Source organism: Bremia lactucae, assembly GCF_004359215.1.
Source record: "Bremia lactucae strain SF5 chromosome Unknown BlacSF5_NotPlaced_9_SHOA01000002.1_551695bp, whole genome shotgun sequence".
NCBI classification, from domain to species: domain Eukaryota; phylum Oomycota; class Peronosporomycetes; order Peronosporales; family Peronosporaceae; genus Bremia; species Bremia lactucae.
The window spans coordinates 127695-142220 of NW_027152021.1; positions in this window are offsets into that span (position 1 = coordinate 127695).

The following is a 14526-nucleotide window of genomic DNA, read 5'->3' on the forward strand; positions in this document are numbered from 1 at the left end:
CAGACATCCCAATGTATAATCTAACAAAGTGACGGAATCTGTCGGTGGCTCACGCCAATAATGCTTTGTTGCCTAGCAAAAGTGAGTTCATGACTCTCCAAAGCCTCACTAGGAACATTGCGCGTGGCGTTTAGAGTGTTAGACCTCCAGTCGATCCATGGATCATGGCAATCAAGCCAGGACATACCAAGGATGAGATCATATCTCGATTCCAGGTCAAGGACAAGACAGTGTTTCATGCTGTCAGATTTAAAAAAATAACTCCTAAGTTCAAAGAAAGTTTAGGGACGGTGAAACGACTCCCAATCGCTATGAACAGTGATCGTATCACCTTCATGTGCGGAGCTCTTATGAACTAGGCTCTGTTGACCCTTTTCTTCTAGATGTTCTACAGAGCCTTGTTCTGCCCTAGTAGGGCGCCCGCCCCTTCTGGGTATCGGCGTTTCATGCACCGTACCACATTTATGGTATAAGGTGGGCTACTGCTCTTTCGAGCTTGGCGCGCGTTGCGCAATGAACAAGCCGGGCGTAAGCGTTTCCTGCTCCCGCACACATAGCATTTACGAGTGTTTTTATGCTGCTTTACAGTTAACTTCTTCTTTTCCCTCCTCAACGAGGCTTAAATCTATGAGTTTTGGCCAATTAGGCGAACCCGACGTGCTCAAAAAGCTTATACGGTAATCAGCCGTACTAACACGAAGACTTAAAGTCGAACTACGCGCGTAACTCTATGGCAACTGTATCTTTTAAAGTAACCGGATCTATACAATTCCGTTCGGGCAACGCCCCTCAATTAGACTCCCCATAAAAATGGTCACTAAAATCGCTCCTTGCACTGGGTCTTGGTGCTTAGCGGCGATACGAGCTCTCATCTCGTAAACATAGCCCCCAAAGATTCATTCAACCTGAAGAGCCGCTAAGAGTCGTGATCGCGTACGAAAAGCTTGATTAGGCGGTGCAAACATACCAGTCAATTGTTATTTCAGCGAATCCCACGTGAAAAAGCATCATGTATAGACGCGCTGCACGTGAGTGCCCATTGCATGGCTCTGTCACCGAGCTTAGAAATGGCCAAAGCCACCTTTTCTCGTTCTGTTAAAAACATGACAGAGTTTATGGATATCTACATCTGCTGGATCCAATAAAGGAGTTTATATCCTCCTTACCCTCATATTTTTTTAACAATGGCAGCATAAAGGCGGGCCTTAGGCTTTAAATTAGGCAAAGAAAAGTACCGCGTTGGCATATATGCCGCTTAGTGGTCCTGAAGGGAGAATACATATTGCATTAAAGCTCAAGCCTTGCATCCAGAACCTCTGGGTCCTGAATGCGATAAATTCTATGTGATTTAGCCTAAAGAAAGCTTTGAGCTTCTAAAACGCTGCGCGTTTCGCCCCTGAAAGTTGAGAAAAGTCCTGATCTCAGCGGAGTCTTAGTCTTACAAAGTATCAGGCGTAGATAGACTACGAGTGATACCAGATATACCGGAGCTACCTCGCAACTTTCTGATTTGTTAAACTGTTTAGCTCTATAGAATTAAGTGACTCTGTGAGTCTAAAGTCTCTCTCGCTTCTTGAGTCAGAGGGAGACTTTAAACTCAAAGAGTCACTCAATTTTATAGAAGTAAGCAGTTTAACAATTTAAAAAGTCGTACAAGCTCGTAAAGCTTAATCAATCCTAGTTTAAGGAATTCAGGGGTTCGTAGAAGCAAGTGCAACTAATGATCGAGAGTATGTACCTTAGGAAAGCTTATTACTGTAAGCGATCGCAGCGCAAGCCTTAGGAAGGCACTAGACCTTTTTAGGTCAAAAGGGGAACTGAACTTTATTAAGCTTTAAAGTATAAATCTAACCACAAAATAGAATCCGGCGACCAGATATCTATGTGGTGGCGATCACTCGTATTACCGGATTTTAATGGTATTACCTATTTTAAAATAGTAAGAAAGTATTTGGCCCATAATGTGATATGCACCTTACTAGCGATTTATCAACCGAATTATGCCCATTACATATCATGCAAGTACGACGCCACGTCTAGCATAGTCGCACACAAACTTTAGTCGCACGTCAATGTGCTTAGCATTGATCGATGAAGCTTCGCCTTTAAATTGCTTGATGGCCGCCTGATTGTCGACATGCACCATTATGCGTAGAATCGGCGCCACTTGTATCCCGCAAATCATCTCCCGCGTCCTTAGCAAACCTCGTGCAGCCTCAAATGCAGCAACGAACTCTGCTTCAATTGTTGACAAAGACACACCGACCTGTTTCTTCGCTGTCCAGCCTCCTTGTATGTCATTTAGAAGTATGACACATCCAGTCAGCGATTTTTGATCATTTATGTCTGCCGCAAAATCTGCGTCGCTGTATGACTCTAGCGTGGGAGTCACGATTCTCGAAGTCATTGGTAATTTCAGTCTTTGTGTTCCGTAAAGATAGCGCGCAATGCGCTTTGCTCGCTACCAGTCAGAAAATCAAGGCTGCTGGGTTTGACGCGTCACTTTGTGCACCGCAACAGGCCGTGTGCATTGCGCCACCCGCATGAAACTCCCGACGAGTGACGAAAACATCTTGATTGATAACAGTACTGCTGCGCGTTCAAAGCAGTAAGCCCCCCAAGCGGTATACTATGGAAGTGGCTAGTCATACCACAGGGGCTCATTATTTATGTTTATTGCTATTATTCATTTATTTTTAACTGTTGGTACTACTGATTATCAAATATTATATTACAGCAATTTTAATTTTTCGTATGAAAAATTATACTTTTTAGCCTTTTTTTTTAACATTTGCTGTTAAAGTTCCAATGTTAGGCGGCTCGGCACTTCTTCTGGGAACACATCACGATGTTTCCAGAAGAAGTGCCGAGCCGCCTGTCATGCCTGACAGCTTGCTAACCTCGTCATTTCCTTGTAGCAGTACGCACCTATCGGTGCTAGCGCTAAATACATTCCCAGCCTGTTCTCTCGTGAACGGCCTCCTCCTTTTCGAGGACATACGCCCCGTCGCTGTCGAGGTCCACACGCATGCCCAAAAATTTCCGACACACGTCCCAAATCCTTCTTGCCAGATATTTGAGGCTGACGAAGCAACGATCAACTTCTTTTGCGCTGGTGTCGGTTACCAGAAGATCGTCGACATAAACGCCAGCCACGACGATGCCATCGCCGTCTTTCTTGCGTTACAGAGACATGTTCGCGGCACAATGTACAAACCCCTCCGGTGTAAGTCTCGTCTGTAACAACTGGCTCCACTGACGGCCAGCTTGGTTTAAACCATACAAGCTTTTGCGCAGTCGGAGTACCAAGTCGCTTAGGCTCCTCACACCATGTTCCTTAAGCATCTTGTAGTTAACATTCATACTTTGAGGCACTTGTAGATAGGTCCTTGAGGTGCTCTTCTTTATCTGCCTTGACTTAAGCGTTCGGAATATCCCCGTGCATTGCAGGTAATTTCCACGTTACCGCTAGGGTTGGTATGGCTTCACTTTTGATATATCCATAACAGCTGCGAAAGTCAACCGTAGTCTTCGCCCAGGACTTAATCGTTACCGAATGCGACCAGTCGTGCCTTGAACCGTTCTATGTCGCCATTCGCGTCCGTCTTTGTCTTGAATCCCGACTTTGTGTGCAGCGCATTGCCTTATTCTGGACGCTTTATCAGCATACCCCACGTACTTGAGGAGATATATCTTCAAATAAATAATGCCGAAGTGACTTGACTTCAGCATCCCGAGAGGATTAATTCCTCGGGAGCCTGTGGATAAATCCCAACAAAACAACCGAGACATTGAATGTCTTGATTAATGACGGATCAAGAGAAGGCGCTTATACTCTTGATCTGTATGCGCCTCCAAAGTTAGCTTAGGAGATAATTCAATACCAACCCTAGATCCCAAGCGGTTCTTGAGAGATCTGCACAGTGGTAGAATCAAGCAGATATGAGTACTCGTCGAGAGGACAAATACGTAACCGATATTCGGTCAGCGGTAATCTTGGCAGAGAGCGAACGGGTTCTCAGCAGCTCATCGATGGACAAAAGTGTTCTCGATGTGAAGGCTCGGATTAAGAGATACACTTCTCGATCCTGGGAGTCACTAAAGACAAATCCTTTATACAAGGATTTGATTGAATTCAGGGATGTATACCCCAAAAGTTCAATGCGAGTTGCCTAAGAATAAAGACACTCGACATGTTATCGAGCTTAAACCGGGCTCGAAGCAGTGGCCACTGCCTCATGAACAAGTACTTGCGATCGATAAATTCTTTATCGAACGATTAAAATCGGGCGATATGAGAGAGTCAATATCCCCACATAGCTCTCCGACCTTCTGTGTGCAAAAGGCCACATGAGGGAGGCGGGTAGTGCTGGCATTCAATAAACTGAATGCTGCAACGGTACCAGCTCAAACGCCGATACCTAGAAAAGACGTAATCATAGATGGTATGTCTAATAGTACCATCTTTTCGTATATGTATCAGATGGATGGATTTAATAAGATCCTTTTGCGTGAACGGGACATCCCGTACATATCAGTGAGCACTCCCAGCGGGATGCTTTGGAAATGGCTAGTATGCCACAAGGGCTTAGTGACGCCCCTGCAACATTCAACATGCGTAACGAATCTGTTGAGACCGGTGCGAGAACTCGCTCCGACTTATTTTGACAATAAATTCGTCCATAGTCGAGCCATGGACGGAACGATGGACGTGAAATTTCATTAGTCTCACGTTCGTCAGGTTCTTTCACTTATACGAAAGCATTAGTTGTACGCAAATCTCAAGGGGTGTATATTCGCTGCAAGCGAAAAACCACTTCTTGGATGCATCGTCGGAAAAAACGTCGTGCGCCCTGATCTTGAAAAGATCAAGGCAATTACCGACTGGCCAGTTCCACTCGATGTCAAGGGACTTAGAAAGTTGTTAGGGCTAGCGGCGCAATATTGCACAAGTACTCACGCAATTATGCCGAGATGACAGTTCATCTCTCTCGTTTCTTAAAAAAGACGAGATATGGTTAGTGAACGCTGATAGTCAGCGTTTCTTTAAAGGTATCAAGCAAAGCTTGATGTAATCGCCAATCTTGGTCATTGCAGATCAAGACAGACCATTCGATGTGGTCTGTGACGCCAGCAATTTCGCAATCGGCTGTGTGTTAATGCAATACGATACAGACGGCGTGGAGTGCATCGCCTGTTGCCAATCGCGTCAGCTGCAACCAGCTGAACGCAATTACCCAGTGCATTACAAGAAACGTTTTGTCATGAAATATGCACTGGCTAATTTAGGGTCTATCTCCTCGAAGATAGACCGTTCATCGTATATACGGACCATGCGTCATTACGCACGGCCGTAAACAGCTTACACCTTTCGCAAAAAAATGGCGAGGTCACTATTCTTCTTCGCGGAGTATAATTTCTCGTGGAATATGAACCAGGACGACTTAATGTCGTCGCCGATGGGTTATCACGGCGACCCGATTTTTAGCCTGCTGCGCATTCCAACAGTGATAATAATCTCACTGTTGCAACACTCATTTCAAGTGTTCCGTCATCAACTTTGTTGGATGACATAAAGAAAGCCTACACAGAAGATAAGGACCTTCTGCGCTTAATGGATCATCTGATAAATCGATCCGATAATTCTTTTAAGGATTTAGTGGCTTTATATCAATCGTCATCCGATCGATACACAACACGCAACGGCTTATTGTATTACACAGCCGTTTCCGGCGACACTCCTCGTCTCGTCGTCCCAACCCACGATTATTTGCGCTTGCGCATCATGTATATGTCACGATACACCAACAAGTGGGCATTGTGGACGTGAGAAGACTTATCTCACAGTAAGTCTCGACTTTTACTGGCCCAGCCAGTATCAGTTCGTGCGCAAGTAGATTCGTGCTTGAGATAGATGGTCAGACGGAACATGTAAATCGCGTCCTCGAAAAGATATTTCAAAGTTATGCCCAATTGTATACGAATAGGAGCGAGTTTTTACCGTTAATCGAATTTGCCATCGACAATTCGGTGCACGCGTCTGCAACGCATCCACCGTTCTTCGTGAATGGCTTACGCCATCCACGCATACCCACTCAATAAATGGAATCCTTTAGTTTAAAGGGGGGGGGACTCGCACGAGAAAACCATTTTTGGCTCATGCTCATCATCGCGGCGAAGTTAACAACGACGCGAATGAAGTCGACGTCGATTGCTTCGACATCGAAGATGTGAAAGATCATATGGCAGTGCACACAAAGCGCACGAAAAAGACAAAACAAATGAGACATCAGAAAAATTTCTGCTAGCTCGAGAATCAGTAATCCGTTTCGTACAGGATTCCATTGCAAACGCAATGGACCGTCAGAAACGAAACGCAGACAAACATGAAAGAGCAAACATTGTTTCATTTAAAATTAATGGCCTAGTACTACTCTATTCAGTAAACTTACCTAAGCGATTAGTCACTAATGTGGGCAGCAGTAAGCTACTACCCAAGTTCATTAAGCTATTCCGTGTACTGCATCGCAGAGGCAATGCGTACACAATCGAATTGCCACGTAGGATGCGAACGCATCCTACGTCTTACGTTGGTCCGCTCCAATCGTACCATCAGTACGCGGTTTCCTCCAAGGACGTATCTGACTACCCTTTTAAAGAATTCCTAAATACAAGATTCTTGTGGTCACGAACCAGATTCTCATGTTGAATCATGAGATTTTCATGTCGGGTCCGAAAATCCTCGAAATTGCGATGAGCTGAAGACAGATCATCACGACGAGCGTGATATTTTCTTTCGTACTCCAACACTAAGTACGCACTCTTCGAACGATTTTCCAACCGTTCGATATAGTGAGCTTGGACCGTCTGCTCCAACGAGTAACATTTATCATGCTCGTGTCCAAGGTTCTCCTCCAATACATGGAGATAGCGATCGAGTTTGTCGATCTTCGACTCTAGATCCGACACACGGTTCGGATCTAATTTTTTCCTCCTTCACCTCTACCATTGGTGGATTTAACGGTGGTCAACGTTTCCTTGTGGAACGTATTCTAAACCACCGTGATGTGAAGCGGCAGCGAACGAGGTATCTTGTTCGCTGACGCGGTTATCCACCTTCACATGACAGCTGGGAGCCTCATTCCCAGCTGGTTGCTGACGTTGAGGGCCTCGTCCGTCAGTATGACGAGACCCATCCGATGATTCAGAAGGTCCATCAGAAAACACGCGCCCCTGGCGCATGTAAATCCTTTGTAAACGTCAATCGCATCCCGCATCTCAATAGAGATGCGAGCCCTTCCCCAGGGCGAAGAAAGGGAATAGACATCTTCATTTACTCTCTTCGTGCTGTCAACACAACACGGACAGGGATCACCCCACGTGAGGCATGGAAGCCCAGCCTCACGAGACAACCGATGCAATTTATACCTTGCACCGGTTGGAGTTCGTTTATCAAGCTTACCGCAAATCGCGATAAGTCCATGAAGCCAGGCTTCGCGTCTAATGTCTTTGAAATTGCAAATAAACGCGCTCCAGGCTTGCATTAGCGAGACTTTATCTTGCTTATTGTTGCCACTATACCATCGATGCTTGAAAAAAGCATCGAGATAAAAATGTACCTCAGCGCGGAAGTTCTTCGTGCTGGGATCAAGGCTATGTAGCTTTGCCGCAATAAATAAGAAATATTTATTGTGAGAAGTAGTCTCTCTAGACAAGCTATTAATTAGCTGTTCGGGCAGAAGCCACGGCTTCCTTTCAGGGGAAAGACGAGACATTTGATTGTTTACGCTCCCCTGAGTGGTACTCACTGAAGCAAGGGTACCACAAGAACTTTAATTACGATGGCTTAATTAAAGTTCTTGTGGTACCCTTGCTTCAGTGAGTACCACTACGACGCCAATCGATAAAAGATCGCATACTCAAATCATTGAGCGCGATATACCTTTAACGAGGATGACAGTGAGCCTAGCAACAGGCCCATCTGTGACAATAAAGAAACCCGTAGTTTATATCCAATTGACGTTAAGGCCAAACAGTACGATGATGATTTCATTGTACTGGATTTGGATGCAAATTTGATGTCATCCTTGGACTAGCATTGCTCAGATAGTACAAGCAAAAGATATTGCAGCATCAGGCCGTGACGGTGCCTGTCTCTTGTTCATTAGATCACCATCTAACAAACGTCTTGAAGCATTCACAAGCGTGTGGATGTACTACGAGTGAGTGCGATGGAGAGCGTCTAGAGGAGCCAGCTTTGTCGAAACTTTCCGATGATGCAAAAACATTTGCATGCAGCGTTGTTGGTAATGATGCCAAATTCGTGACCAAGAAGGCAATGACGCCAATTTTACAATGGAAGCTTTATCGCAACGTTATTCTTCATGTGTCGGTCAATTATGCTCATGAACTCCTAATTATATAGAAGAAAAGCAATTGGAAAATCACAACCAGAATGAATTCAGAGGGAACACCACCAACACAATAGCAGAGGCATTAGTGGTCACAAAGCACCTTTGTCACAATCAGGTAATTTTAACACAGGTGCGCCTTAAAAAAGGTTCTGAATTTGCTCAAAAGCATGAGACTGCTCATTTTTCCAGTCCTAAACATGTTTTCTTGTTAAGAGAACTACGAGGCGACGCAAGAGGTAAAACAAGAGTCGCGTAATCACATATTAAAAGACGTTAATAACCAGCCCAACCCTAGAGTTGTTTCTACGTTGATAGAAATCGGTCACTTTGTGATGGCTTCTGACTTGCGAACGTCCATAGTAAAACCTTTTCTTGAATTTGCATGCTCAAGATACTTCACTTCCAACTGGCCAAATGACATTTCGTCACATGACAGAATAACTTTTACTTCGAGTAACTTCAAAAAGAAGTCGAAGATGTAATCTATGCTTCCAAATTGTTGGAGAACACATATATGTCATCGGCTTAGACAAAAATGAATCAGTTTTCCGCAATCGGTACTCTCATGAGACAAATTTAAGCACTAGGCATACCAGCCAGTCCCACAGGAGCCACACACCACTGCTAGTTTCAGCATGAGTTCAAAAGACAGTATACTTGCGAGTTTTTAATGTAATCTGCATTTAATGATACTCTGGAACCAAATCCAGAACTCAATAGTTGACACAACTACAATTCCGGTCAAAGAATTCGTCGATGCGAGGAAGCGAAATCTTCGGAATAATTGTCTGAAAAAATTATCGTCATGATAATAAATAACCCAGCGAAGAAGCAAATGCGTATTGTCTGAGCATACCCAATCAGATCGTGCTATGTTTTTCCAGTAATGAAATCCGTTTGCGGACACTTATTCTATTCGGTACCAACGGAGAGTCCGAAATCTCGATTCAACCTTTCTTATGCTTTCAACACGAGCTTGTTAAGTGTAACGAAGTGTCTCATTCCATAAATATTGCTCCTATAGGAGGAATAATACATATTATTTCCTGTAAGATAAAATAAATAAAGAAGTACGAATTCAATATATTTATTAATATTTTGACTGGATAGTATTACCAAATTTGGTATTAATGACGAAAAGAGACATTAGTTTGATAAATTGGTTGATTCGAGTCTAAATCAACCCCGCCAATCGTCACAAGACACGATTGTGCGGTGTGCAAGGAGGCACATTGCATAACTAGTTGTCGATACATTAAAGCCAGTAGGTAGAAGATCGTTATAAAAAAATAATACCTTACTACAGTTTTTTTATTTTAAAGCCTTAGAATTTACCTTTAGTAGCTTAGACCTCTTAGCTACTTCGAACCTTTCTCTGCACGTCGCGCACTTGAAGTATTCGGGGTGCCCTACCTTAACTGTAATTAGTGTAGGTTAAGTGGAACTGTTATCAGTACTAGCAAAGGGTGCCCCGTTACAGTTGTTAGCACTTCATAGTCCGTTCAACGGCCCACGCCCGTTCTATCTAACATGGACATGTTGGATGATATAGGAGAGAGCTTTTAAGCCCCTAAGAAGGCTAGAACGCAATGCGTGAAAGGTTTACTTATTTAGGTGACCTGAATGGAGAGCGATCGAACGCATGAGTTCGGTCTTAGGCGGGCCAGCTGTTGGCGCCACGCAGTTCGCTCTAAACACAGATGAACCTTGCGGCCATAGCCGAGTGCATACAGCATGAGCTCAAAACAACCCAAGAAAAAGTAGCCTTGCTTCCCCAGAAAAACCTTCAACACGTAGAGGTTTTGAGAGAACAGGGTGCTCAACAATTGGAAATGTTTGAGACAGCAGCATATACATGCTGCTAGGATGCCGACGCTTCCGCATCGACCCGAAAGCTTAAATTTAGAAATCTTTAAGTTTGAGGCAGTCGAAGGCGACTCCCTTTTGAGATGGTTCGTTGAAGTAGACGACGCCATTGAAGCTCGCCGCATCAATGATGATGCGACGAAAGTGAAATTTGGCATGTCCAACTTCGCCGAGCATGCCAAATCTTGGGCCCTAGAGCTCAAACTTCAGGATCTATTGACTTTTGGTTCGTTTGAGGTCTTTAAGACCCGGCTTAAGCAAACATTTAAGCCGTCACGTGCCGAATTCAGTGCTCGAGCCGAGCTCCTAGATTTAAAGCACGGCAAGCGTTACCTTCACGCTTGCGCCCAACATACACGATACCTGGTCAGGTGTATCATTAATCATCCGAATGATAAACGAGCACAGGTAACTGCATTCATTAAGGGTCTTGCAGACCGTCCTGTCAAGACCCATATGTTCCGGCTTGAACTATAGACGCTAGACCAAGCGATCCCTGTAGCGGAACAGGAGGACTTCAGTCTTAAACAGGCTTTCGTCCACTCTGGACCTTATCGTCCTTCGAGTTGACAAGAATCGGAGGTTCAAAAGCTATAGATCGCTCGTATGTGGAGAGCGAGAAAACTCTATTTTCAAGCTACAAACGACTGCAAAATTCAATCGCTGTCAAAATACGTGCCACTACGCCTATGAGTGTAGTCTCCCCAACGCCCAGTGCCTAGAAACACTGAGCGTAACGATCGACCTCCCGCTAGGAACAGCGGAGGACGCGGATCCTACGCTGTTGCGAAATCAAAGCAACGAGTGGATCGTAAAAAAATGGTCGGGGTCAGTAGGTGCGGAGTGCACTTCAGATCCAGCAACGTTAAAACAACTTGCAGGCCTTTTGACGAAAGTTGCTCTTCACACACTGCCCCAGGTGATGAGGTTGACCTCGTCACCTTAAGCTTTGTAGTGGCAAATAAATTGCCACTAAAGTCACTAGTCGATTGTAGGGCGTCGATCAATTTGTTTCGATGCAAATCCTAGAAGATCGCAGATCAAATTCATTGAGCGCGATATCCCTCTGACGAGGATGACAGTGCGCCAAGCAACAAGCGCATATGTAACAGTAAGAAACGTGTAGTTGGTATTTGATACAACGTAAAGGGTAAACAGTACGATGATGATTTCATCGTACTAGATTTGATGACAAATTCGATGTTATCCTAGGAATACCATGGCTCAGAAAGTACGAGCCATGCGTGAATATGCAGCGTCAAGCCGAGCCATGTCTGTCTTGTTAATCAGAGTAAAGCAAGATAATGACAGTTGTTCTGTGGCAAGTTCTTAGTTTATGAATAGGTTTATTTTTCTGGATGCACCGATTGCATAGCCGATGTCAATATTTCTTTCATTTTGACAATCTTCCCGTCTTCCACCGAACGCGCAATAGAAGGTAAGGATTTCGTCACCGCATTAGACGTGAACGCATAGAAGCTAGTAGCCACTTGATTTGGTCGATTGTTATGGGCATGGTTTTTCTTGTTTTTCAGCTTGTAACAATGCTCGATGGCGTGACCGCGCTTCTTGCAATATCAACATTTCTTCGATGAAAATATATGAAGACGGTGGATAACGACGGTGGCGTGTCAATTCTGAGCCGATCTCTATTGGCTCTGGGTCATTCTGCTGAGCACGCGGGGGTGAAGGTGGTTGGCGAATAACGCTGACCAGAATATGCACGTGGTCGGTCCTGCGAATTTACGGGCGAATGATAACTATTTCCGCGGGCATTATGCGATCGATCACACTCCAATGCAATCGTCATAGCTTAAGGTAATGTATTACACATACAATATTGGTATTCAACACGTGTGGGATTTAGAAGGCCTCGCGTTAATTACGTAATTCTTTCCACCTCGCTCCTTTCCGTAACTTGCATGATAGCTTCACAGAAACAAGACATATAAATTTGAAGTACGGACAAATTATTTGCTTGAGCGCGCACAATTAATCATTCAGGCAGAGTGGGGCGTGCAAATTCGTCGGTAACTTGCGCGATGAGGTCTTGCATGTCCTTATTATATCGCCTGTTGAACCTGTACCAAGCCGAAGCATTTTCCTCTTGAAAGTTGCGGTAGTAATTGCCAAGATTTGAGATCTTTGATTGACATCGCACAATGTAAAAAATTGCCTCAAAGTACTCAGTAGGTTGCACGAAGCAGAGTCTTCCATTTTGACGTAAAATTGAAGTAAGCTAATCCCTTTAGCTTTTACCTCCCGCTTGGCCATGGCTTCAAGCATTTATAGCTTCCAGTCAACTAGTTTCAGAACCTTCGTAGTAATGGCTTTAAAGGGGTCGGTGACGTCATCGTTCGACAACGTGAGAAAACGAGAGACGGCGGAAAAATAACAAAGCGGAAGACGGTAAAAAATCTGCAAAGACAACACAAAATAAAAAAATTAGGTGATAATTTGACGGAATATCACAAAAATGGATTAAATTTTAGCCGAAGAGAGCTGAAACGCACGGCACACACACTCTGCGAGCGGCTTTGTTGTGACGCTAAGAAGCGTGTAAAGCAACTCCTCCCGGACGACCAATAAGTGCTAATAGTTGTAACACCAATAGCAGAAAACAGAGGAAGTAGACGACCTTCGGTATTGGGGGACCTTGTGTAATGAAGCAACTTTTGCTAGTATTGATTTCAGTACTAGTCAACCTACACTGATTACAATGAAGGTGAGGTGCCATGACTACTTCACGAACACGACGTGCAGAGGAAGATTCTGAGTAGCTAAGAGGTCTTAGCTTACTCAGAATCTTTCTCTGCACGTCGTATTCGTGAAGTAGTCGAGCCCCTACTAATGGTAAATTTTAGGGCTTTAGAATAGGAAAAAATAACAATGTATTAATACATTAAGTTCTTAAGTATCGATCTTCTATCTACTACTGGCTTTATGTTATTAATATCAAACTATATATAGCGCCTACCTGCGCACCGCACAATCATGCCTTATGACGAATAGCGGGGTTGATTAAAACTTAAATCAACCAATCAACAGAACTAATGTCATATTGCGTCAATATTACAAAATTTGGTAATATTGGAACTTTGGAGTCAGATTTATAAGAGTATATGATTTTGTACTTCTTTATTTATTTCTTCTAATGAGAACTAATATGAATTATTCCTCTTATAGAATTTTTTTTATGTAACGGGGTTTCACATTACCCCCCCCCCCTCCTAAAGAACATTCTTCTTGAGAAAATTCGCTTTAGTGACTGATGTAGAATGACAGGGAATACTATTATGCCTCTCTCTACAAATTAGCATTATTGGTTATTGTTTAAGATTCCAATTTTGTTTCATTATTGTTTTTTTTCAAAACTCAATTCGTTTGCTCATGGTATGATAACCCATGCACGTAGGTTGCGAAGTCGCAAAGGTGGCAGCTGCTGGTAATGCTAATGTTTCAGTAGACGTTAATGCGTCTGATGTGGGAGTTGCGTCACCTCGTACTCCAATTGGAGGTGACTGGCATGAGTCACAAGCTAGTCTCATTATGGTGACGGTGATAAGTCACCTGCTGAAGCGCACGTTCTTTGTTGTGCCCTCTGTCAAGGAGGATGGGTCTTGTTGTACCGCACTCGTAAAAGGATTATGCGTTCTAAATCACTTCGCGCATCTCACAGAGATGAGCGTCCTCCAAAGAGGGTATTTAAGGGAGCAGGCATAACCTGCCCCGGGCATGAATCCCCCCACGAGAGGCATAGTATCTCTGCCTCTCTACACAAAAGGTGCAACTTGTAGCGTGCACCGACTACGGCTCATTCTTTGAAACGCTCACGGAATGCATCCAATTTGTCAGGCCAGACCTCGCGGTCATGCTTTGCACATTCTGTACAAATGCTTCCCAAGTTTGGAACAAAGGAGTGACATCCTTTACCACCGATGTTGGAAAAAGGAATCGATGAAGAATTCTTTTTTTTCTTACCAGGCTTGTGAAGCCTGGATAAGTCGAACAACGGAATATGATACCGATCGTTGGACATACCAGACCAACGAGTTAGGTTGCCGTTAGAGGGCAATCAAGGCTTCCTTAAGGAGCAAACCGCAAAATATTGCGGTACCTTTCCCGTTGGCTCACGTCAACGTGTACGCTTAAGTGGCTCTCGAAGCGATCCTTAGAACCACTCCGTTCATGGTAATACATACTAGCCCCACCAATAGCATTCATACCGAAGTGCTCTTAACGCACG